At 42.3% G+C, this 27,237-nt stretch overlaps 1 protein-coding gene across 8 annotated transcripts in view; it reads right to left on the minus strand.

Annotated features, from left to right (window-relative positions):
- The window catches only part of NPAS2 (neuronal PAS domain protein 2), a 174,111-nt gene that overhangs the window by 107,098 nt on the left and 39,776 nt on the right, over nt 1-27,237 (minus strand). The window lies entirely within an intron of this gene.

Below are 27,237 nucleotides of genomic sequence, written 5' to 3' on the forward strand. Positions count from 1 at the left end.
TTAACTGCATTCGCAAGGTTGTGCAACCACCACCTGTCTCTAGGTTCAAAACTTTTCCATCACCTTGGAGAAATCCCTGGTACCCACTAACTCATTGCTCTCCATTCCCCTCAATCCCCTTTCCATCTCGATGGATTTGCCTGTTCTGGATAAATTAAATAAACGGAATCATGCAACACGTGACCTTTGGTCTCAGGCTTCTCCCATAGATGAAATGTTTTCAAGGCTCGTTCATGCGGGCGTGTTTCAGAGTTCCCTTCCCTTTTAAGGGTTCATACTATTCCATTTTGTGTTACACCACATTTTGTTGATTCATTCATCCATTCATGGACACTTCAGCTGCTTCCACCTTTTGGCTGTTGTGAACAATGCTGGACACATGTTCTCATTTCTCCTGGGTGAGGAGTTGCTGGGTCATATGCTAACTCCACATCTAACAGTTTGAGGAACCACCAGACTTTTCCACAGCAGCTGTATCAGTTTACAATATACGAGAGTTCCAATCTCTCCATAGTCTTGTTACTTTCCATTAAAATTTTTTTCTTTTTATTAAAGCCAATGTAGGGATGAAATCAGCCCTCAAGTATCAGAGAAGGGTGATCTTGTCCCCCCAAAGACATGTCTTTTTAAGGCCAAATATCCTCAGTTGCTCCCTCCACTTGATCGTTAAGGAGCCTCCTTGAAACGCCGTCTTTGGAAGTGAGCGGGGTGTGCCTGCTGTGGCCAGACTAGACCTGGTGAGCACAGGTGGTCAGTGGCTCACTCAGGCATATGGTCTGTGGCCTCTCGTCCTAAGCTGCTGTAGTAGCACACACCTTGCTCTGTATTTATGATTATTTTTAACCTAAAAAATATAAATGCTTTTTGCAAAGCGTTCAACGTCACATGAAGCATGATAGTCTTGTTCTTTTTCGTGTGGGTCCTGCATTTCTGGAGGTAGGTGCTCACTGTAGCCAGGCCATACTGAATTTGGGAGAGAAGAGGGTCAGAGAAAGCTGATTCCAAGAACATAATTACAGCCTCGGATTTGAGGTCGAATGCCTTCCAGTGGGTCACCTCTAAATCTAAGACATTTGGAAGAAAAGGGAAAATGTGATCCACTGAGTCTTGAATATTTAAATATTATGTGAAGCAAATTATTCATATCTACCCATATGTGCCCCAGAGATAGTTTCCACTGCACTTTCATGAAAAGATTTAGAAGGCATTTTCCTCTAAATATCCCCAGATAGCTTAAAAAAATCAGTGGTAACATTTAAAGCCTAGGTTATATTATTTGAACTTGGATAAATTTCAAACAAGTAAACATCACTCCCTTGCAGCTGGGTATCAACGAGAATCTACAAAATCAACATCAACAAAATTAGCCAACTTTTCTTGCAAAGAAAACAGGGAATTGACCTTGATTTGGTTGGCAGATAACTGAGAGTGAATATTCTTATTGGGCCTAATGACCACACAAGGCCATTGCAGATGAGGCTAAAGCTATCTTTTGATTTATTTGTTTATTTATTTTAAAAATATTTTATTTTATTTTTTTAAATTTTCCTAATTTTCATTAAGTTTTTATTTTTATTTTTTTCAGTATATTTGTTCTTTTTTTTAATAAATTTATTTTTTATGGGTGTTCAATTTGCCCACATACAGAATAACACCCAGTGCTCATCCCGTCAAGTGCCCCCCTCAGTGCCCGCCACCCAGTCACCCCCACCCCCTGCTCCTCCCCTTCCACCACCCCTAGTTCGTTTCCCAGAGTTAGGAGTCTTCATGTTCTGTCTCCCTTTCTGATATTTCCTACCCATTTCTTCTCCCTTCCCCTCTATTCCCTCAAAGAGTTAAAAATAGACCTGCCCTACCACCCAGCAATTGCACTGCTGGGGATTTACCCCAAAGATACAGATGCAATGAAACTCCGGGACACCTGCACCCCGATGATTCTAGCAGCAATGTCCATAATAGCCAAACTGTGGAAGGAGCCTCGGTGTCCATCGAAAGATAAAAATATTTTATTTATTTATCTGAGAGATAGAGCATGCACACAAGAGGGGGGAGGGAAGAGGGTGAGGCAGCAGTAGACTCCCTGTGGAGTAGGCAGAGCTGAATTTATCCCAAAAATGCTTAAGTTGCTGGTAAATGTAGTGTTAGTACAGTAGTGACTGTACTGTATGTACTGCCTACAGTAGTAGGCAGCCAGACGTGGAGCTCGATCCCAGGACCATGAGATCCTGACCTCAGCTGAAGGCACTTAACTGACTGAGCCACTGAAGATCCCCTCATCTTTTGTTTTAAAGAACAAACAAGGCAGCCAAAATACTCTATGCCTTTCTTCTTTCAGTTTTACAGGTAGCTGTTTTTCTCTAGCTTGTTGCTGTGGAATGTTCTCATGCTTTTATCCAACTTTGGAAAGATGACCTGCTGGCTTTCTAGGTTCTCAGCTATTCCAAAGTATGCCCATTCTGTTAGGGGTGATCCTGTCTCCTCTTGGCCTGTAGCCTTCTTGATGAGACATGGAGATCAGGGAATCCCATCTCCTTTGCTCAGATCTCTTTACTGAGCTCCTGGAACACTCTTATACATTCCTCTTCCTCCTGTCCAGCCTACCCTGGGGGCTGGAGCCAGGTGGCCACTGACCCTTGCCTGGCCACATGCACTGACCCAGTTCCTGGAGGCAGTCTTCTGCCACAGGCAGCCCAGCTCAGCCGCTGCCAAAGAACCTTTCATGGACATTGGGTAACTGTGATTTCTCTTCACTTCTTGCAATTAATGGAGGAGTCCAGAGGGCCTACAAGCACACAGTATTCTTGGTTTGGCTATAGTACAAGGAATTTATAAATACTGAAATCATTAGTCTGCTAAGAGTTTTTAATATATTCTACTTTGTGTCAGCCATGCATATAAGAATTTTAGTTTTCTTCATCCCTGGTCTTGTACGGTTCTTACAAGGTGCTTCATGGAATGAAATCAAAAGAGTTCATTAGTTGAAGATAAAGCTGCATAGCAAACTGATGGGGCTCCCTAAGAAAGTATGTCAGGAAGAGCTGCTTAAACCAAGACTTGTGTCATATTTAATTTGCCACTGAAGGTTGGGATGATAATTGCAGGATGCAAAAGTATCAGAAAATGAGTGTGTGGGGCTGCATAAAACGGGTGTGACAATACTCACAGGCATTCTCAAATGAAAGAGTCCCCATGGAACCATGGTGGGGGTTGCTGCAGAGCCCAACTAAGGGAAGGGGAGGCTGGTGAACACCAGACATGTTGTTGGGCCAGTCCTTAAGTACTCAGCCCTGTAGGAAAGCAAATTCTTCCCAGAAACAAACTGTTCCAGAGAGTTTTCTTATTTTATTTTACCCATTTTGGATCAAGCTACTCTTATTTGGATCTAGCACCTCCCTGACGGCCTCAACAGAGTGAACATGACCTCTTCCTGATGGCTCAGACTCACCCTGATGAGCATGATCAGTGAGGTCCAGGGACAGGACTTCTGATGAGTGGACAGTGTACAAAGTCAAGTGCCCCTGGAACACCAGACCTCTTTGGTTCTTCCATCAGCTTTCTCTCCTTTGTCTGTCCTTTCTCTGGTCACCGGGGTCACCTGCCTCTCAGGCTGCTACAGTTCCCACTCTTCACAGCACTTCTCCCCTGAGGACCTGAGAGGAAGGGACCACCTCCACCTGCATGTCTGGGGTAAGAGTCAGGGCAGGTGAGGGGCCCACTGGACTCTCTGCCTTCTTAAGAGCTCAGCATGCAATGCTCTGTGACCCTTTTTTGCTCTGTTTTTCCAGGCAGATGAAATAGCCAGAGAAATGGATTTTAGTGAGGTGCAGCTTTCCTAAAAGACCAGGGCTACTGGTGCCAGCATGCACACAACGACTGCTAACAGTGACAGCAGTCCAGCTTCGAGCTTCCTCCCTCTTCATTCACCATGCATCAGGCTCACATTTGAGCTCTTTTTTCTCTACCACTGATGGAAAATAACTGGTTAAGGCTGTGCTTCTCAAATCTGGCTGGGCCGCAGAATTAGTTGGAGGGCCACTAAAATACAGACCCCTGGGCCCCTCAGAGATTGTGACACACAGCCTTGTTGGGAAGGCCAGGTCCGGAAGCAAGAGACTGAAACCCGATTTCAGGTTCTCTTGGGGGGCCTAGTAGACATGAAGGCAGCACCGAGACCACACTGAATGCATCTGGAGAGCAATGGAAGGTGCCCCTCACCGCAGGCCTGAGGGCCAAGCCATGGCTGATGCAATGCATCTGGTCCCTCAAAACAGCACCGCCAAGTGCTCCGGTTCAACATGTGCAACTGTCCTGTCTACCCTGGAGAAATGCTGAAATGCATTTGTCATTCCAGTGTGTCGCTCCAAATGCCAGGGATGCGGGAGGTATAAAAGAACGAGGGGGGTGGTGCCCATTTAACCCCACAGTAGGGCCGTCCACTGATGCCCACTGCCTCACAGGCAGGCCTGCTCTGATTTAATAAGACACAACAATTAGTAGTGGTAAATGTAGAGAAAGGCAAACAATTTGATTCGCTGGAGTGTAATGGAGTAACAGGACTCACAGCATTTTTGATACTAAAAATAGCATAAGAGCCCTTACTTCAGAACTCTCTGCCCTTTACACGGTTTTCACCTGACTCCATTTCCCTGTGCACTCATATCACGCGGTTTGAAATGTGCTTTCTGTGGTATCTGATTCCATGTGGGAGCTTTCCCCCATCCATCTTCCTTTTTGTTACTTCAGGGGAGAAACAGCCCTGGGAAAGCTTTTATGCTGTCTGCTATTGTTCTGCATTTAAGTAAAAAAGTACATGCTGCTTAATCTGGGCCTTGAGACCAGGCCCACTGGCAGATTTCATAAGCTTTAAGTCTGTGTTACAAGTGCCAAAGTAGGGGCACCTGGATGGCTCAGGCGGTTAAGCGTCTGACTCCTGATTTCAGCTCAGGTCATGATCCCAGGGTTGCGAGATGGAGCCCCATGTTGGGGGGGTGGGTCCGTGCTCAGTGGGGAGTCTGCTTGAGATTCTCTCTCCTCTTCGCTCCGCTCCTCCCCCACAACCAACCCTGCTCATGTGCTCTCTCTCTCTCTGTCTCTCAAAATAAATAAAAATTAAAAAATAAAAACTAAAAAGGAATTTTTAAAAATGCCAGAGTAAATGACTTCCAGTCTGCAAAACCAGCAGAAAGCAGCCCTGCCTGCTTCAAGTCTCAACCAGCTGTCTGCTTCCAGGATCCACCAGGGTCTGAGCCTGTCTGACCTCAGGGAAGGGGCTGTCCTGTTCCCCCACCCCCGAGAACCCACATAATAAGGTTTCACAATTACATCTGCATGATCCCTTACTGTCATGCATGTGCTTAAGCTTTTTTTTTTTTAAGTTGTGGTAAAATATACATTACCACCAAAATATTTTACCATCTTAATCATCTTTAATGAACAGTTCACTGGCTTTAAGGACATTTTCAATGTTGTGCAACCATTACCACTATCTATCTCCAGAACTTTTCCATCTTCTCAAACTGAAACCCTCTGCCTATTAAATATTATCTCCTCATCTCCCCTCCACCGGACCCCTGGCAACCACAATTCTACCTTCTGTCTCTATGAATATGACCACCTTCGGGACCTTATTATCAGTGGACATCATGTAATATTTGTCCTTTTGAGTCTGGCTTCCTTTACTTAGCATACTATCTTCAAGTTTCATCCGTGTTGTAGCATCTGTCAGAAATTTCTTCCTTTTGATGGCTGAGTAATATTCTAGTTATGTATACAGCACATGTCCTTAAGCTTTTGATTCTAAAAACGATGAAAAAAATCCCTTCAACTTGCTGAAAAGGCTAGGATCCCACACTCATTTTCAATACATGCAAATCTAATAGACAAATGATCTATTGGGAGGTCCACAACATGGTTGCAAGGGCCCACCTTCCCTTCTCCGAGTTATGGCTTGAAACCCGGCATCCCAGCACCCCACATCAGAAGACAGGAGAAACCCTGTGGTGAAAAGCACTTGAGTTCCCATCATGTCCTGCCCTGATCATAGCCCAGGGCTGCAAGAAAGCTTGCAGAAAACCCATGTCTTCCTTCTTTTTTTTTTTTTTTTCTTTTAAGATCATAATTACTGTCGAAGAATTCTGAGTTTCTCTGCTGAAGCAGAGACCATACCTCTGGCCTGTGCAAGGCAATGCAGGTTGCTGAGTACATTGCAAATTCAAATATAATTAATCTTCGTTAATTCCACTGGTGGGTCTTATTCCATGACTCGTCTCTTCTTGCTTGACAATTGAGAGTCGATTATGTATTTAAAACTGCTCTCTGAAAAAAAGCCACCAGAAGCCTCTTCCATTTTTCAGATTCATTGAAATGTGAAGCCATTATCTGCCTTTAAGGCCTTCTTTAAGATTTTATTATTATTATTCATGGGAGAGAGAAAGACAGATACACAGGCAGAGGGAGAAGCAGGCTCCACGCAGGGAGCCTGACGTGGGACTCGATCCCAGATCCCCAGGATCACTCCCTGGACCAAAGGCAGAGCTAAACCGCTGAGCCACCTGGGCTGCCCTGGGGGAGGTTTCTGAGCTAATTTGCACTCCATTGCATAGGTCCGGCAGCCTTGCTTATTAGACCAAATCCACTCATCAAACAAATATCCACTGAATTATTATATTAAACATCTTATTGTATCATAATTCTAAAATATTTTTAGAGATGGCATTCAAAAGGAAAATGGTGTTTGAACAAAATATAAAGAATAGGAGAAGATAGAGTTCTTAAAGGCCAACATAGCTGAGCTGGCATATATCGCGGGTGTTATTTTGTGCGCATGTTTCCATTAACTCTGCAATTTGGAGACATGTTTAAAAAAAGGGGGGATATATTTATGCAGTACTCTTATGGGATTTAATATTGTGTTGAGAAAATGAACCATACTGCAAAATTCTTAAGATAGATATCTTTATTGTGTGTGTTCAAAGAGATTGTAAATGCCTCTGTTTATTAATTTTTTTATGCACTGATCCAGTAGGTCTTTAGAACCTAATGGAATATAACCTGTCAGTCAAAACAGATATGCAGATGAATAACTCCTTCCCTGTCTCAGTAGACAGTTCTTATAGGGAGCCATAGAAGTACCAAGGTGGTAGAGATTAGGGATTAGGGAAGGCTTCCTGGAAGTGGTGGTTGAGTATTAGGTTAAGTAGAGTTGCTAGACAAGAGAATACTCACAAGCCTCTCTGAGTTCTCATCAAGTGTTTAGCAGCAGAACAAGCCTAAAACAGTCATGGAAGGCCCGCCATCCTGGATGGCCACTAGGTTCTAGATATTTCCAGAAACCATTTCATTTAAAAAAGGAATTTGTAGAGAGCCTCATCAGGGAAAGGGAAATATGTACTAAATGTTAATGAAACCCCAGAAAATGGCATCTATCTACCATTTTTTTAAGCTTCTATGGTGTGTCCTGTTTTGGTGCTTTAAATCTATTGTGGTTACTCCTCACACAAAATAAAAGTTTGTTATTTTGGTTTCCATTTTACAGATGAGGAAATAAGGTCAAAAGATTAAATAACATGAAGGCTTCTTAGGCTCCAGGCATTGTTCTAGGTACTTTAAAATATTTTATCTCATGGTATTATGTTAGTAACCCAATGGCCTATTTATCCAGATGAGGAAACCAAGGTGTGGAAAAACCAAGTGACTTTCCCAGGATCACCAGTTAGTGGGAGAGTGTGGAATGCCACCTAAGCAGTCTAGCTCCACAGTCCACACTCCTGACCATGAGGCCATGGTCCTTCAGCTAGAGAAAGCATATTGATGAACCTCTTTTGCAAGACAGACATGCTTGGTGGTGACAATGTTGAGTAGAAATTAATTCTTCACTGTTAAAGATACTGCTTTAGAAGAAGTCTGATGCCATTAAATGCTATTTAACTTCACTAAAATGTGGTTTTAAATGTTTGTTGTTTTATTTACAAAACTATGTCTGCTTCTTGAAATGTGTATTTGCAGTGAACATGTAAATGGATGAGGCAAGATACCTGTCTTCCCCCCAAAAGTCTGGCATTGAAGACCTACTCCAGGGTGGAGGAACGTTCCTAATAAAGCAGTGACTGTCTAAGTGTATAACTTAATTAAGTGAGGGTTTCTTAGGACAAGTTATTCTCTTTAAACATCATAGCTACATTTTTATGTTTCAAAGATTAAATGCTAACCAAGCTGAGGAAAGAAAGGAACTGTCAGTGAAGCAAGGCCAGAGCTGGTAAGGTTATGAGTGCGGCTAATGAGGGGGGAACATATGGATATAGGATATTGTATGGAGGAGTCAAAGTAGGGGTGAGCAGCCTAGTGTAGGGCCACAGAGCAGAGCTGAAAAAACTGTTGAAAGGGCCAGATGGTAAATATTTTCAGTTTGTTGGGTAGGTTATCGTGACATTAAAAACAAACAAAAAAAAAAGCCAAAGAAATACAAATGGGCATGGCTGTGTTTTAATAAAACTTTATTTACAGAAACAGGCCATGGGTGAGATGTAACCCACAGGCTGTAGTTTGTTGGTCCCTGCCTTAGAGCATGGTGCTGAGAGGAGGCAACAGGATGCTTGAGGCAATGTGGTAGGACACCCAGACATAGCAGGGAGATGGTTGCTGGAAGAGAGTTCAAGAGTCATTGACCTCAGGCCTGAATGATACAGGATGTGACTCTTAGAAAGTCCAAGGTGCCACTAAAGGCCACACAGCTCAATTCAAAGGCAAAAAGGGGAAGGGCCAACTCCTCATGAGAATTGTCACCTGGAGACATCTGAAACATCAGCTTTTGCCACAACGACACTTGTTGGAATCTGTATAGCCCTTCACATGATAGTGCTAGTTGGGGGTGTTTGTGGACCACAAAGGACAAGGAAGAAGATGAGGCCTATCCATACTATCCCTGGTTGAGGAGCTGAACAGAGATGGTGGCATCTGCTAGAAATAAAATGAGGTCCATTGGCCGTCAAATGTTCTAGCCTACAGACCATTTAATTAACTGCATCTGGTTCTACTTCCAGATACCCTAGACAACCTACTAATGAAGTCAACTAAAAGTGAAAGATAAAAGAATAGAAAACACTTGAATTGCTCCTGAGCTGGTTAGTTTGCAAAGGCCAAACACAGAGTGGAAGTAGAGGTCCTAAGATAAGAGTAAGCAAGATGGAGCTGGATTTTCCTAGGAGGCGAACTCTGGTGACTCTAAACTTTGATAGGATGCTGTGTGGGAAGAGGCGGAAAGAAGAGATAAACCTTGTCCCTCATGGGGAGTCCCATAGGGGACCCTTTCGTAAAGCTGAGATCTCAAAGGAGGGCTATGTTCGGTGGAAATGGGACTAAGAAGCAAACCTGCTCACACAGAAGGAACAGGAAGGAATGTGACTTTTTCAACCCAAGGAGAAAAACTGTCTCCCCCATATAGTCAAAACCACAAGATGGTCTTCACACAGATTTCAGGCCCAAATTCTACCTGTGTGGTTTGAGAGAGAATGAGAGAGAATTTAAAATGATTTCAGGTTGAGAGTACTCAGGTACACAGCAGAAAATACCAATCCTACTTAGAGGAAAGTAACCTTAATCCAGGCTTCAAAAATTTTTACAGATCAAGTTCCAAGGAATAGAAGCCCAGTCAGAATTCACAAAATGTGCAAAAAAAGGACACTATGAACTAGATCTAGCAGAAACAATATAGAGAGAAATCAGATTCACAGTGATTTCAGATACTGGAAAGATCACACATAAATCATAAAATAAGTATGTTTAATATGTTTAAAGATATAAATAAGGTGCTTCAAATTAACAAGGAATTGTTTTTTTAAAGACCAATTTTGACATTTTGACAGGAAACAAGCATATAATCAGTTAAATTTTAAAACTCAATAGACTTGTTAAAATTAAGGTGAGACACAAATAAAGCAAGAATCAGTAAAGCTTAAGAAGACCTGAAGAACTACCCAGATTGCAAAATAGACAAGAAGATAGAAAATATAAGTAAGGGACTGTGAGAGACACAGAGGACAGAGTATAGTCTAACAGAGATCTAAGACATATCAAACTGGAGTCCCAGTAAGAGATACTGAAGAGAATGGGGAATAGGAAATATTCAAAAGAAAAATTTCCAAAGTTTATGAGAAATATGAATCTTTAAATTCAGGAAGCCCAACAACCGCAAGCAGAATAAATAAAAATGTATCCACTCCTACAGACAATTGCTATGAAATTGGGGATTATCAAAGAAAAAGAGATGATTTTTTAAAAGTAATCTCTACATCCAACATGGGGTTCAAACTCACAACCCAAGAGTCACATGCTCCACTAACTGAGCCAGCCAGGTACCCCAACAAAGAGATAATCTTAAATATACCCAGACAGAGAAAATATTGATCACCTAAAAAAAAGAACAGCAACTGGATTAGCTCCAGACGTTGCAAACATAACAATGGAAGCCAGATGACAGGAAAATAATAACTTCAATGTCCTGAGGGAACTTAACCATCATCCTAGAATGATATACCCCATAAGAATATCTTTTAAGAATTAAGATAGAGACATTTCAGATGAAGGAAGAAAAGGAATTTCTATTAACAAACTCCCACTAAACTAAATTCTAAATGATATCATTCAGACAAAGGGAAATTATTCCAGATGGGAGTTCTGAGAAGATATGGTAAAATAGATACTGCACTTTACAAAACAATACTAATGACTAATTGAGGGTGCAAAAAAGATGGAACCAAAAGACTAGTTAACGATAGTATGTAAGTAATAAATCATTCTAAGTTCCCTGAGTTTTGGGAGAAGAAGAAAAATATTACTATAGAACTCTGTTACATGTTCATGTTAAAATACTAGGGTAATCAAGAGACATAATGATTATAATAAATTCAGGGGCGCCTGTCTGGTTCAGTCTATAGAGCAAGCAACTCTTGATCTCGGGATTGTGATTTTGAGCCCCACACTGGGTGTAGAAGTACGTAAAACAATCTTTGAAAAAAAATTGTAAATTCAGATTTGGGGAAAATATAAGCAAGAGAAAAAGAAGAATCCAAAGAAAGGCAGAAGGGCAGAAAAAAGGGAACTAAAAAGTATGACAAATACTAAGTATAATATAAAATGATTAAAAATAAATTAGAGTATTACAGTAACCATAATAAATGTATGGACTAATCTCTCCAGTTTAAAAAAAATGATCAGATGTAATATTAAAAAATCTAGGGGACCTCTGGGTGGCTCAGCGGTTCAGCGCCTGCCTTCGGCCCAGGGCGTAATCCTGGAGTCCCGGGATCAAGTCCCACGTTGGGCTCCCTGCGTGGAGCCTGCTTCTCCCTCTGCCTGTGTCTCTGCTTCTCTCTCTATATATATCTTTCATGAATAAATAAATGAAATCTTTAAAAATAAAAAATAAAAAAATAAAAATCTAGCAAATTATGTTTATAAGAGACATATCTAAAATGTAAGAACAGAAAACTTAAAAATCAAAGGAGGAAAAGCAAATACCAGCTGAATACTAACAATCTGGTGGGGGATCCCTGGGTGGCTCAGCGGTTCAGTGCCTGCCTTCAGCCCAGGGCATGATCCTGGAGTCCTGGGATCAAGTCCTGCATCAGGCTCCCTGCAAGGAGCCTGCTCCTCCCTCTGCCTGTGTCTCTGCCTCTCTCTCTCTCTCTCTCTCTCTGTCTCTCATGAATAAATAAATAAAATCTTAAAAAAAAAAGAAATCAGGTGTACCTCTATTAATGTCACACAGGTAGATTTTAAGGCAATAAGCATAACTAGAAATAAGAGAGGGTCACAAAATGTGTATAAAAGTTTCAGTTCACCTGGAAGAGAACATAATCTTAAACTTGTATGCACTTAACAATACAGCCTCAAAATATATAGAGCAAGAAATGTCCTGAACAATGAAGGGAAACTAACAGCTTGTCTTTCACAATCAGAAATTTCTGAAAAATCTTACTTCATAAATGAAATATTACTTCATAAATGAAATAACACAATTAGTTATGAAATATAAAATTGAACAGCACAGTATAATGAACATATATGGAATATTGCAACCAATAACGGAAGAATAAACAATCTTTTCAAGCACACAGCAAGCAAATATTTACTAATAAGTTGTTATTTTAGGTCAGAGTACGCTATTTTTCAATGCTCCTAACAAAAGATTGGAACAACCATTTCAAATCCAACTGTTGTTAAGTGACCAGGTATTACATTGATTACAAAATAATCTGTAAATGATTTGCCTTTAGACTGGTGTGCCTTATGTCACCAAGGAGAACAAGCACTGTTTCCTCATTCACTTCAACTTCCTGGACATCTCCCCAACAGAAAACAAGAAACTACATCAACCTATATATGACCACTGAGAATCTAGAGAAAAGATTTATTTCTTCCAAAATTTTGGACAAATGATGACTGGTTACTGGGTAGAATGTAAGTATAACGAGAGTAAGAATCTTTGTTTTGTTTTGTTTACAGCTCTATCAATCAATGTCTGGCACATAACAACACTCAATAAATATTTGTAAATGATGGGATGCATAAATAAACAAAGATGATACACTGCTATGAGATGTTCTCTTGCCTTTATTTGTGGCATTGTAATAATTCTGAATATTTTGTAGTGTCTATTCTGTTTGGTAGAGTCCCCTAACCATCCTCATTCAGGCTGGGACATGATATTTCAGAAAAAAAGCACACAGCATCTGTGTTAACCTTGACATGCCAGGTTAACTCTATCTGAAACTGCTGACAAAGAGATGCCTTGATGGAAATATCTGGGCCTGCTGATAAGGATAAAGCCTGCTGGGAAAAGCAGAAGGGGGCCGGATAAAAGGAAAATCAACTCAGTTCTACTTCCCTGGTAGTTTTCTTATAGGGAGGGGAATGATATTCCACAGTAAACAAGTGACTCATGAGTGGCCTGCTCTTGACAAACTATGTCAGGAGTGTCCAAGAAAAAAGGCAGAAGATGGCCAGGAGTCCTTTGTACTGATCAACTGTTCTCTCTTCCTTCTGGTCCCAACCTGTCACACTGTTCACTCTAGTTCCAATGTTTCAGCCCTGACTAATGGCACAGCTAGTCTCCAGGTGAATTTGTGGTTACACAGCAGAGATCAGTGCCAGGCAAAGAGGAAGGAAACTGTCCATTCATAAGGGGAAGAGCTGAATATGAACACCAATGAGGGGGTGGAGGACTACACCAGGGAGTCGGGTTGGGGGTTGTGTCACAGGCTGGAGGCAGTCAGTGAAGAGGCAGGAATAAGCTGAAATTAGGGTCACATCTAGGCAAGCACTTAGAATGTTGAGTTTTAACTAGAGACAGCTCAAGGTCTCCTTCTGTAGCACTGCTCCAGGTCTGGTCTTCTAGAACTTACCTAGTCTTGGTCTAAGCAGGAGTCTCCAGAGTCAGCAGTTGTCCTTCCCAGACAGAGCAGCTTCTGTTTCTAAGTCTAGTGGAAGCATGACCTCCTGCTTTTGGGTTGAGGATTCAGTCAATAGCACAAAGCACTAGGAAATTCCCCTTTCCTAAATTCTTCTCTGACACAGTATCAACAGATTGGGTTTTACTAGGGTCCTGTTTGTCCTAGAGCTTGCCTTCTTATTTTAGTGTCATGGTACTGATCAGTGTACCAGGTTACCCAGGTTGAACCAAGGTGTCATTCAAAGCAGAACATGTCAGTAGTCAGTGGTCACAGAACCAGGTGAATCAGATGAGTTTCCCAAAGCACGACAAGGGGAGGAAAGTATAGAAGAAAGTATGTGTGAACACAACAGCAGGTAAGTGGAGCCTTCTTAAGATACCCCAGGCAGACAGGAGGCCAGGTTTTGTCCCTAATACAGAGGGAAGGTTGAAAGTCTGTCCAAAGGATCCCGTCAGCTTGGACAGACAGAAAACACACTTCTTCACCAGGGACTGCCAATGTCCTGGCACAGAGAATAGATTCTTAGCTGGGTTCAGGGTCTTATGTCCAAGAATATCCTGATTCAACTAATTAGTCTGTATTAGCGGTTTTCAAAATGTGGCCTGATGACCCCAGGGGTGCTCATAACCTTTTCAGCCAGTCCACAGAGCCAAAATTATTTTCACAGTAATACCAAGATGTTATTTGTCTTTTTAAAATCTTATTTTCTCAAGAATATACAGTGGAGTTTCCTAGGCAATGCTAACATGTTTTATCTGCCTTCTATTCAGCCAGATATTAAAAAGAATTGCAAAAGTTCAAACAATGCCACTCTTCTCACTAAGTTGTATTGTTTGGGGAAACATAGGTAACTGTTTTTAGGGTAAAATGCAATGTGTTTATTGCTGTTATTTTCAAGTGAACTAATAAGTATTTTAAATTTTCCTCGGTTTTAATTTCTACAGTGGTAAATATCCATAAATACAAGCCATGTAAACAAAAATTTTGCAATTCTCACTAGTTTTTAAGAATGTAAAGGGATCCTGAGATCATAAAGTTTGCGAATAACTGTTCCATATTTTTACCATATCCTTGGGGACAAGCCCTGAAACACTTCATGGTCACTTTAAAAAATAAGGGAGTGCTGTGCCCCATTTTTTTTTTTTTTTTTGCTGAATAGATGTGCAAACAAGTATAAATGACTTGGCAACCATTTTTCTTTCTTTTTTAAAAACTAAAAATAATTTTTTAAAGATTTTATTTGTTTGTTTATACATGTATGTATGTATGTATGTATGTATGTATGTATGTATTTGACACAGAGAGAGAGAGAGTGAGAGCACAAGCAAGAGGAGTGGCAGGCAGAGGAAGAGGGAGAAGCAGGCTCTCCACTGAACAGGGAGCCCGACATGGGGCTCGATCCCAGGACCCAGGGATCATGACCTAAGCCAAAGGCAGATGCTCAACCACTGAGCCACCCAGGTGCCCCAGCAACCTTTTTTCAATGTCATTTGCCTTATGCTTCACAAATGGCTCCATAATTTTAAAGCCAGACATTTCCCACATGTGTTCTAAAGCTGGGTTCTCCTGGAGTTATTTGTTCTAGGGAAACATTGGTTGATCAGAGGGGAGCTTAACTTCCAACTCATCACCATTATGTGCTGTAGAGGTTTTATTTATATCTTCTTAGGAAGCAGAAAATCTTATTATACCACAATATTTTAGAAAATATCAAAGAAATTTATAAGCAGTTTAGATATACTCCTAATATTTTACCACAATGGCCGAATGGGCCTAGGATTTAAGGTAACTTACTAGTTACTAAAACAATAACCACAGAATGTTGAGCTGACATTCAGATGAGCCCTCTGTCCTCTTTTTCATATTTTATTAAGCACAATAACTACACAAAAATCAACAAGCCAGAAAAGATAAAAGGTATCCCCTATGTGCTCTGAATTATTCATAACTTCCAAAGAAATATAATGCTAAATCGTAATACTCTATGTCAACTGAATTCCCACTAAGCATCTAGCTTCTGATATTTCAAGATGCAATGCATATCCCATCTTGACATCTCACTATACCATTTTCACAATAGACCAGAGTTGATGTAGAAATGTTTTCGTTCATTCATTTCATGGAATTCTTCAGTGGTAAATCGTGGTCAGCTCAGGTTAGGCAGTGTGGAAAAATTAAGATGTGCTTTAGGTCCAAAGCTTGCCTTCAAGGAGCATATAGTGTATAAGGGAGAAATGTACAGCAATAATCACACTCCAAAATGAAGTCTAGGGAGCTCTATATGAATTATATACATAATAGGAGCTATTAGAGCTCACAGATGGAAGAGATAAAATAAGAATGGTCAAAATGGCAAAGATATAAAACATTTGCACGAAAAACCATTTCTTCACCATTGTGCAAAAATAGTCCAGCTGTATTTAAATATGCAACTCTCTGGTGTCCACAATTTCCCGTTCCTGTGTTTAGACTAGGAGGGGAAAGAAAAGCTATTTAAAGTCCTTCACATGCAATTCTGACCCATCAGATATATTTCCCCCATTCGAAGCTTATTGCTGGGCTTCACATCCCTTGAGGACATTGAAAAAGGTGAACAACCCGCTGAACAGGAAATATAGGTGTGTGGGCCCTCAGGCAGCACAACATTGATAAGAGCTTCTGTCTATCTACCAGAGTCTCTCCCTCTGAGACACAATCAGTAATGCAGGAAGGGGTTGGTGGGTAACCACATGGGCCTCTCATCCAACCACCAACCAATCAACCAATCGACCAACCAAATGTGGAAAAGAGAGCCTCGTCTGGCAGCTGTGGTCCGTTCTGCTTGCATAAAACTAGTGTGACTGACCAGCAAAATTGCATTGCCTATGTGTGGCACTCAAACACGTGGGATAAACATTCACTGTGGTGAGTGTTTATTAGCTCCAAACTAGCCCTTCTTCTCTCTCTCTTGTTTTGGGCGACATTTTTTCAAGGTAGGCTTTCGGAGGCATTATTAGACAGACCTCTGGCTGCTATTTTTACACTGTTCTGCACGAGCTACGGTCCCCGACAGAGATGTGAACACACATTCTTCTTTATTGGAGAGGATGCCACCCCAAAACAAGGCTGGGCTTACTCCTTTGTGACCCTATGACGCCGCTTTACTCACAACTCCACAAGCAGCTGTTACTAATGCTAATGAAAGGTAGTGTAAGGAGAGAGTCTCATGAGTCCCATACAGCTGCCATTTTTAGTATGGTGAGGACACAAAATGGGATCTGTGCATGGGTATGCCCTGTAAAGAATAGTTCCAAAAAGGTAAGAAATAACAACAGTTAGCAAAGATGTGGAGAAAGAGGAACCCTCATGCACTATTTTTTTTTCCTTCACGCACTATTGGTGAGAATGTAAATTGGTATGGCCACTGTGGAAAACAGCATGGAGTTTCCTCAAAAAATTTAAAATAGAAATACTATATGACTAGTAATTCTACTACTGGGTATCTGCCCAAAGCAAACAAAAATACTAATTCAAAAGGATATATGCACCCCTATGTTTACTGCAGCACTATTTACAATAGCCAAGATATGACAGGAACCCAAGTGTCCTTTGATAGATGAATGGATAAAGAAGATGTGGTGTGTGTGTGTGTATATACATATATATATATACACTAAGTAATATTCCATTGCATATGTGTGTGTGTGTGTATATATATATGTATATACACACACACACACATATGCAATGGAATATTACTTTGCCATAAAAAGAGTGAGACCTGGCCATCTTCGACAACATGGATGGAACTAGAGGATATTATGCTAAATGAAATGTTAGACCAAAATGACTGCCATATTTCACTTATATGTAAAATCTAAAAAAACAAAACTAACAGAGAAAAAGCAAACAGAAATCATTAATACAAGGAACAAACTAGTGGTTGCCAGAAGGGAGTGTGTAGGAGAATGGACCAAATAGATGAAGGGGTTTAAGAGGTACAAATTTCCAGTGCTAAGATAGGTAAGTCATGGAGATGAAAAGTAACACAGATAATATAGTCGATAATATTGTAATAACATTGTCTGGTGGCAGATGGTAACCACACTTATCCTGGTGAACACTGAGTAATGTATAGAAGTGTCCAATCACTGTATTATATACCCAAAACCAATATAACATTGTATGTCAACTCTACTTCAATAAAGAAAAAAAAAGAGTTGAGCACTGTCTGTACCTTTCTCCATAGATCTTCCAGCCAAACTGACTACATAAAAACACCTTTAAAAAAAAAATCAAAAACCAAAATGGAAAAAATATGCCTATGGGAACTGTAAAACATTGGAGGAAAGCGAACCCTAAAGCCTCCTCCTCAAGTCTACCGAGGATCCAAGAAGGTTATAATAAGGGAAGCATCGGGACAGTAGTTGGTGAGGTGAACACTACATCACCATGGCCCCTCCACTGCCATGTGTTGCATACGCCCCTTGGACAGCACCACCAGGCATGGCTTTGGCTTTCTTCCCCCCCACCCCCCAATGCCAGGTCATGGTTAGTGCCAGTCCTAGATTTAAAATCAAAATGAAAGGCAGAGGCACTGAAAGCTCCCAACTTGGCTTTTCAGACAAAAGCAAAAGTTAAAAGCAGCCCCATTAACATCAGTAAAAGCAGCTGTTTTTGATTTAGAGGCAAAAATAACTCCAAAAGCATTAGCAAAAATGCCAAAACAAACGACATCCATATCTACTAAGATGTTTGAACTTAACGCACAAAAGCCAGATCCCTTGTTTATGGTCTGTCTGAGGAGCAAGTCTTGGGTGACAAAAGCACTGTGCGTTTGTGTGCAAGCATCTACTTGGCAGCAGTTCTGACTGGCCGTCCTTGGTTGGTATGTGTTCTTCTAATCTGTTCCTTTTACCCATCTGATGGGCTGTGGCAATGCCAGGACTACGTTCTCCTTATCATGTATTTTTTTAATCTACATTCTGTTTTCAAAATTCCCTTGTCAATCTTAACGTTGTGATAATGTATTTTTTAACAGCAGACATTTTAAGTACTATATACGTATATCTACACACACATGTATATGTACATGTAAAGACACACATATTCTTTCTTCTTTTCTTAACATATGCGTAGTGTAGGACAAACCCCTTAACCCAAAAAATGTGTGGCAATTACTGCTGACACCTTCCCTGGTCTACTGGGGCTGGGTGGTTGTGGGGTACTGCAGAGAGGAAATCTGTTTACATGCCTCCTTCTTGATAATGGATCAAGGGCCAGTTCAGAAAACTTGCCCCGAAGCTTTGAAATATGTGTGAAAATGCCAAGTGCTTGCCAAGAGCTGCAAAATGAAAACAAGGCAGGATGCAAGTAAGCAGAACAAGCTATTTTAGCCATAGGGCTGGATTCGAAACCTGTAGAAGAGGCCCTCCAATGTGTGGTGCAACCTCATAATTCTCAGGGATCTCCAGCCAGACCTCTCTCCTGAGTTCCAGACTCCTGTGTCTACCTGTCTTTGCTGCTGGGCTGACCCAGAACTCCCGAATTCACAGACCCAAACTGGACCTGTGATTATCCTGCCAAGGGCTGCTCATCCCCTCCCCTGCCTTCCTTATTTTAGGAAAGGACACCTCCATTCTCCCTCTCGGCCCCCCTACATCCCACCATTACACTCAAATCCAGCTTCAAAATCCACCTTCAATGCACCCTCACCTCTCATCTGCATGGGATGGGAAACGGCCTCCCTGACTCAGCTCTTGCCTCTCCCTTCAATGCTCTCAAGGGCAGCCACAGAAATATTTTAAAAATGTCAATCAGATCAGGCTACTCTCTAGCTCAGGGCTCTTTTATCTACTGCTCTGATTCCAGGGCTGGAGCAGGGAAAGGACAGGATGAGCCTGGACAGAAAGTATTGTGACAGAAGTAACATGTGCTCAAAGAGTAATGGGAACATGTCAAAAACCAGCTCAAACGGACTCTTGGGTCAGTCTGAGTGCCAAAAATATAATTATAACCTATGGAATAAATGAGGAATCTGTGACTCAAACTGATCCAAAGGAAGAAAGGAAAGAAGGAAGGAAGGAAGGAAGGAAGGAAGGAAGGAAGGAAGGAAGGAAGGAAGGAAGGAATGGTAGAGAAGGAAAGCTCCTCCTTCAAGTAGATGGCCAACTAATACATGTGTAAGGGATGAAGGAACTCCATCCTTAGCATTTGGCTACCACCAGAGTAATGAGTATTTTAAGCAAGAAGCATCTAGTGAGTGAGCATCTACCAGTGAGTGAATGCTTGATGAGAAACAATATACTTATCTTGCCTCAAAATATCTTTTAATACTTATTAAGAGGAAAAGAACAGTTCAGTGGAGAAAGCTGGCAACACTGCTTTAACCAAGTGATCAAAGTTAACATCATTAGTAATAGGACTCATCAACAGCATGGTCTTGATATGTTACATCACGGTGTGTTCCTGCCAAAGCTACACAATCTGAATCTAATCATTAGCACATATCAGCAAACCCCAATGAAGGGTCATTCTATAAAGTAAAAGGCATGTGATCTTCCACAATGTCTAGGTCATGAAAAAGGAGGAAATGTCCCGGATGGGAGAGACAACTAGACTCTAGACTCATCAGGGACATTAGAGGGAAAATCTGCAACATTTTAAAGGCCCTGAGGATTAGAAGGAAAGCCTGCACCAAGGTTAACTGCCTGATTTTGATGACTGCCCAGTCTGGATATACAGGAAAGGGTCCTTCAGCACCATATCAGCAACTTATCTTCAAATGCGTTGGTAAAATAAATAGTAATATGGATATAAATAGAGTGTGATGAGGCAAGGGTGATAAAATATGAACAGGAATTCTTAGTGAAGGGTATACAAAAGCTAGCTGTACTGTTCTCGCAACTTTCCTCCAAGTTTGAAATGCTTAGAATAAAAAGCTTAAATAGACACACCTTCGTTGTCTTCCCATTATCCGGAGGACAAATGCTACTAAAAAGCAACATTGGGGACACTTAAGTGGCTCAGTGGTTGAGCATCTGCCTTCAGCTCAGGGCGTGATCCTGGGGTCCTCCCCTCAGGGAGCCTGCTTCTCCCTCTGCCTATGTCTCTGCCTCTCTCTGTGTCTCTCATGAATAAATAAATAAAATCTTAAAAAAAAAAAAAAAAAGCAACCGTCTCTGGTGAGCTGGTCTCAGCATAACTGACAACTATTTCACTCCAGCATCTTCCTTTCCAGGAGACCTTGATTTTGCCAACCTTATTTCCTTCTTCTCAACATGTCACCATGCCAAAAAACTACCACAGAGGTGAAGGGACTGCAATATTCAAATCCACACGCACAGGACCGAATGAGCGCACTGACATGTAAAATAATGACCCGTAATGACTTAAAACAAGTGATGGAGGTAATTAGGATGATTTTCATAGCTCCAAGAAGGTGATTAAAAAAAGTTAAATAAGTACTAATTAATTTCACATAATAGTCACCCTGGGACCTTCTGTGAGCTCTGCTGTGGATGATGTCTTTTTCTGTGATTAATTTTTATGTGCAATCTTGGCGGCTCCCCACCACATTCTCCCCAACTGCTCCTTGACCAGCACACCTGACTCTTCCATACCCCCTACAGCCTCCATCCAGCCTTTTCTGTAAAGAAAGGGGAGATGCAAAGAACCGGAAATAGATACCCACATAACTACACTTTGGTTTGACAGAGCCTGCTTTGCTCAGAGAGGAAATTAAAGTAATTAATACAAGCAGGAGAGCTTCGTGGAAGTTGTGTTTTTCTCTGCAGTCTTTAAAGGTACAAAGCAGAGGACAAAAGGGAGAAAGACCATATTCAGTGAAGACAAGATCCACGTTCAAGTATAACCACTGCTATGCTACTGCTTAATACCTGGCAAATTGTGTTCTCTAGGTCTCGCTTTCCCTAGGCTGCAGTCTTTTTTTTTTTTTTTTTTTTTTTGGAGTCTTATTTTTAAAAAAATTATAAGACACACACAGAGAGAGGCAGAGACACAGGCAGAGGGAGAAGCAGCCTCCCTGTGGGGAGCCCAATGTGAGACTAGATCTCAGGGCTCCTGGGATCACGACCTGGGCCAAAGGCAGACACTCAACTACTGAGCCACCTAGGTGTCCCTAGGTCATAGTCTTTAAATGTGGACAGCACTGACCCAGAGGCTGAGTCAGGGGATCTGTGGCTTTTATGGCGACAAGTACTGTCGGTTGCAAAAAAACCTCGATTGGAGGCAAGTTGGAGGTAACCTAATACCCACCTCTTTCTAGGCCCACTGTGCCAACATATCAACACTGAACAAGTCACATGTCCTTAAAAATGGCATCATTTCCTCCTTTGAGTACCAACTTTTTCTTCCAGATTCCCAAAGGGAAGGACATTTCAGAACCAGCTTTCCAGTTCACCTGTAACCGCTAACAGCTAAATAGACTGCATTAGGGCAACATGCTTATACTTTAACACAGAGAGAAAGGCAGCTTGAGTTCTAAAAAAAAAAAAAAAAAAAAAACGGTGTAAGGGACACCACATGTTATAGATAAGAAAATATGCATGAGTGGTTGTTCAATGGCACAAAGTAAAGAAACCTGGAAAATACTGAAGGAAAAACACATTGCAGAGTGAAGCATGACCCACCTGTAGCAGATGTCAGGTGCCAGGAACATTTGAGTGGCCTCCGACCCGGGCACTCAAGAGCACATGATCATATCTGACTTGGCCAGCTTCCACCGGGGAGGCAGCGGGCTCCCAATACTAGAACCCACCCTGAAACTAAAGCCCAGGGACCTCCGCCTGCAGTTTACCAACCTACCCCTGTGGCCTGCTCTGGCCTGTCCTACCTTGGCAAGCATGAGGCCAGGAAGCCCACTGGCCGCATCCCAGGGCAGCTGTCACACCAAGTGATGGCCCTCTGGCTGCCTCTCTCATCAGCCAGTTTGTTGGGAAGACGGGCTGAGCTTTTCATCTCTAGGTCTGTGCCACTTAGTACACGGTCAGGCTTAGCGAATGTCTCCAATGAGCAGAAGCTCAAGGGGACTTCCAGGAATGACCCTGTCCTTTCCACCCAGGTCACCGTAAGTCCAGCAACAATGCACCCCATCACTCTCCAGCACTGGCTCTGCTCTGCAACCAGGCATCTTCTTACTGCCCACTTTGAAATTTTTAATGATTTATAACTAAACCAAAAAGGGGAGGGTTCAATCATCCAACCGCCAGACAGAATGTCTCCCTCTCCTTAGGGCTCGGTCCTCCCCTGACCACACGGAGGCTTCCTTTTGATTCATATTATTTATGATTCTGAACATCCCTCCCCCCACACGTATACATTTTCTCTTTGTAGCTTCTGATTTCCTAGCTGTTGAGCAAGTAGGAACCACACTGAGCTGTACTCAGAGCATGCTAAGTGGTTTCAATTCTGCTGAGTATTATTATTTTTAATTTTTTCCTCTCAAAAACATGGAGTTTTAAAAAGTCAATTTCACATGGTCTTGAAGGAGAAGAGAGGGGAAATGTTTTCTTTCTTTGTTTTCTCCTACACCTCAAGTCTTCACTAATTTAGTTCCATTAAGGGCAGACAGCATTGGGAGCTTTTGCTCATGTAAGTGGGCAACAGCTTAATGAAACCATTCTCATCACCCAACCAAATGAACTAATTTCCAGTCTTGCCTCATTTTTACTGGGTATTTGCACGTCATGGGGAGATTTACCTGAAGCCTAATGCCTGACCTAGAGAAAGCATTCCTGAGGAGCCAGACAGAGCTGGACCCATTTTTTGTTGTTGTTGTTTGTTGTTTTCTTTTGGTTTGGTTTTGGATGTATTTCTCTCAATATGTCAATTTCAGGAAAAGCTCCTTAATTTTGCTTGATTAAGTAGGGATCTTAGCTGTAATCCAGCTAATCAAAATGTATTACTGGAAGACATAATAACTAAAGCATGTTTGGAAAGAGGAGGGTGATTTAACAGGGGTTTTCAGAGAGCCCTTTGAGAGGGGACCCTGCTGGTGTCCTCACCTTCTCCATTCAAGTTGAACTATCCCCAGACTCTCCATACTAGGCCTTGTGCTTTTCCTGCAAGAGTTTTTGGGGAAATTGGTTTAGACCCACAGATTCACCAGATGTTCAGGCAAGCGGAAGCTGCTGCTACTGACTGCCAGGTCCACCAGTTTGGGGAACAGCCTGGCTGGCTCACTGCTTCATTCCCAGGAACCCCCAGCCCAGTGCATAGCACATACCAGAGGCTGTAACCACTTGTTGAATAGAGGGATGGAAGAATGGAAGGATGGAGGGAGGTAAGCATGGGACCATAGGTGGGCAAAGAGCTCCCACTTTGATTAAGCTCTGAAACATTTTCTCACATCTGGATTGCTTGGTGAGTCAACAAAGGAGGTACAGAAATAATTTGTAAGCTAAAACAAAGTAACTCAGAACGCTAGCAATTTTCTTTTTAAGATTATTTTAAGAAAGAGAGAGCATGCATACATGTGCGAGTAGAGGGAGGAGCAGAGGGAGAGCATCTCAGGTAGACTCCCTGCAGAGCATGGAACCCCACAGAACCCCACATAGGGCTCATGCCGTTGGATGTCCTGACCATTAAGATCATGACCCATGAGATCATGACCTGATCCGAAACCAAGAGTCAGATGCTTAACTGACTGAATCACGCAGGCTCCCCAAGACTGGGCCTTTTTAGATGAGCTAGTTTTTTTTTTTTTATTTAAATTCAATTTGCCAACATATAAGACCCAGTGCTCAGCCCATTGAGTGCCCTCCTTTGTGCCCATCACCCAGGCACCCACGAACTAGATTTCTGTCTCAAAATCACAAAGGGAAAATAATGACTTACTCCCTAAAGTCCCCCTACATTCAAACAAGGAACACACAATGAAGTTTCAGGAGACAGTTTCAAGGAAAATAAAACTACATGATCCATTGGCTTAGTAAACTTAAGGATCAACTGGTATTTTGCTATGTGAATACCCCCAAGATAGAAATACGAACCCAGTTTACAACTGTACCATCAAGAGAAATAAAATGTGAGCTGCATATGTAATTTTAAATGTCTAGAAGGCACTTTAAAAAAGGTAAAATGGGGATGCCTGGGTGGTTCAACGGTTTACCGCCGCCTTCAGCCCAAGGCATGATCCTGGAGACCCGGGATCAAGTCCCACGTCAGGTTCCCTGCATGGAGCCTGCTTCTCCCTCTGCCTGTGTCTCTGTCCCTCTCCCCCCGCCCCCCGCCGTGTGTGTGTCTCTCATGAATAAATAAATAAAATCTTTAAAAAGAAGGTAAAATGATAAAGGTAATTTTGACAATATATGTGGTCGAAACGGATGTATACAAAATATGATCATTTCAACACGTAATACAGTTTTAAAAATTATTCGTAGGATAATTTACATTCTTTTTTTTTTTTCTATTACATCTTGAAGTTCAGCTACAGCACACCTCTTTTGGACTCCACACGTTTCAGGCTCTTGGCCGCCACGGGCGGCCACTGGCCATACCCCATCGGCACAGGCCTGGAAGCACTGACAGTGAACGTCCTCACAATGAGCTTCATCAAGGCAGCAGTAGGTCTGGAGTGCACCTCTTTGTGGGCTTCAGTTATTCTAGCCTATTCTTCTTTCCTCTGGGTTCCTGTCACATTAACAGGGCTGTCACTCATAGTGCCTGTCACCTGACTCCCAGCGTGAGCACGTGACTCTGGCCTCCCAAACGTTACTCATGCCACTGCAGTAGCCCAAGAGGACAGCAGTGATCAACTAAGGCCAGTCAGAATCCTGCCCTAGGACTGCTTTAGAGAGGCCAGGGAAAAAGGCTTTCTCTTTCCCCTCGGGGTGTCAGGGTGTGATCTGGGGGCTCTTCCCATCACAGGGAGAGCTTATTTCAGGATGGGACCATGCAGCAAAGGAAAACCCTAGCCCCAAGCCCTGAGGCCCTGGTGTGGATCCCTCTTCCGTGGATGCCGCATCTATTCAATATTCTCCCAGTATGTTCTCTGATTTGCTTAGGCTAATCTGAGTTGTGTTAGACAGAGTCATGATTTCATCCAAGCCACAAGCCTAGCCCACTGCCACGCTCTCCCATGACATGCCTCAGGGCTGTCTCCGAGACGGCCTACCAGGCCGCAGAGGGCCCACTGGCCATCCCCAAAAGGCAGGGCTTGCAGCTTTTAAATTTCTTCTGTGCTGTGTTAGCTTTTGCTCCCTCCTCAGGTCACCACTAGCTTTTCAGATCTTTGCCCTCACCCCACCATCTGGGGGACGGATGTGTGCCAGAAAGGTGAGCTGCCCCACCTTGCTGCTGGAGCCTGTGGTTCCCCTTTTGTTCTCCCCATGTGTCTACTGTCTTACTCCATTTCCCCTTTCATGCATCTTGCCTGGAGAAGCAGAATGGTGCCACGAGTTTGTCTTGGCACTACAGGGTCTCCCTGGCCTCCTTCTGAAATGTATGAAAGACCTATTCTGAAGCACTGACCTTTTAGAAGCAACCAAGCACAAAAGGACACTGTTCCAGGCCTGAGGTCATAAACGCCAAGATGACAATCATGGCCTCTGCATATGTGTGGAATCTGCACGGATCTTCCCAGCATGACAGTGCACATGTTTACCTAGGACAGGGCTACCTAGGGCCCTGCTGAGCACCCCCTTGGAAGACTGTGTAAATAAAGCCGAACCCATCCCAGACCCCATCATAGAGAATGATGGACTGAGAGAATGCTGATAAATGTAAACTTAAATTTACATTCTATGTAATTTTTTAAAAAAACAAAAACTGAAGATTCATCATTAAGTGAAGTACTTAATCAATTCTGCCCCAAGCTTCGGTCTTGGTTTCACCTGAGCAAGTTCCAGACAGACACTGAGAGCGGTCCCTTCAGGTGCCTGTAGATTGGTATATTCCCACAACAATGTACTCATTGTCATCTTTTTTTTTTTTTTTTAAGATTTTATTTATTTATTTGAGAGAGAGTGAGAGCTAGTGAGAGAAAGCACAAGTGGGGAGAGGGAGAAGCAGGCTCCTGGCTGGACAGGGAGCCTGATATGGGGCTCAATCCCAGGACATTGGGATCATGAGCTGAGCAGAAAGCAGATGCTTAACTGACTGAGTCACCCAGATGCTATCCCCCTTCTCACTTTTTTTTAAAAAAAATTTATTTGAGAGAGAGAGAGAGAGAGAGAGAGAGAGAGAGAATGCCCACTGTAGTCCTAATGGGTAGTCTTATGAAACCTGAAGGAGTCCCCTTGAAAGTCTGTGGGGAAGTAGACAGGGCTTCTTTACCTCGAAGGAGTTTACAAGATAGGTAATTAAAATTCACAGCTCAAATGATTCTTGCTCCTCTTAGGAAGTTCAGCGTGCTAATTAATGCTTCAGTGTGCTTAATCTTTTAAGTGATATGGAAAAATAATGAGTGAAATTCATATTGAGACATTAGTGGTTTCTTTTTTTCTTTCTTTCTTTTTTTTTTTTTTTTTTTTTTACCCACTAACTAACTAACTCCCTTGCCAGGAAACTAATGCGAACCCATCAGGTCTGACGCTTCTGGAGAGTGCAGACCACAGAGATTTGTTCCTGCCTTTTGCTCATTATCCTACTTCGGCTGCCAAGAAGAGTGCGGAGCCCTCAGGTAGGGAGCAGCCTTTCCCATCTCTCTGCAACCATACCAGTTTGGGTGCCCTCTTCAAACTGTCCCATCACACTGTCCCTTCTTCCTTATTCCAGCAAGAGGACAGGTTTGTGGGTCTAAATGGGTCGCCCTAGGTCAGCTGAAGTTGCAAACATTGGTCAAATTAGG

The sequence above is a fragment of the Vulpes vulpes genome, chromosome 16 (genome assembly GCF_048418805.1).
Source record: "Vulpes vulpes isolate BD-2025 chromosome 16, VulVul3, whole genome shotgun sequence".
Classification (NCBI taxonomy): Eukaryota; Metazoa; Chordata; class Mammalia; order Carnivora; family Canidae; genus Vulpes; species Vulpes vulpes.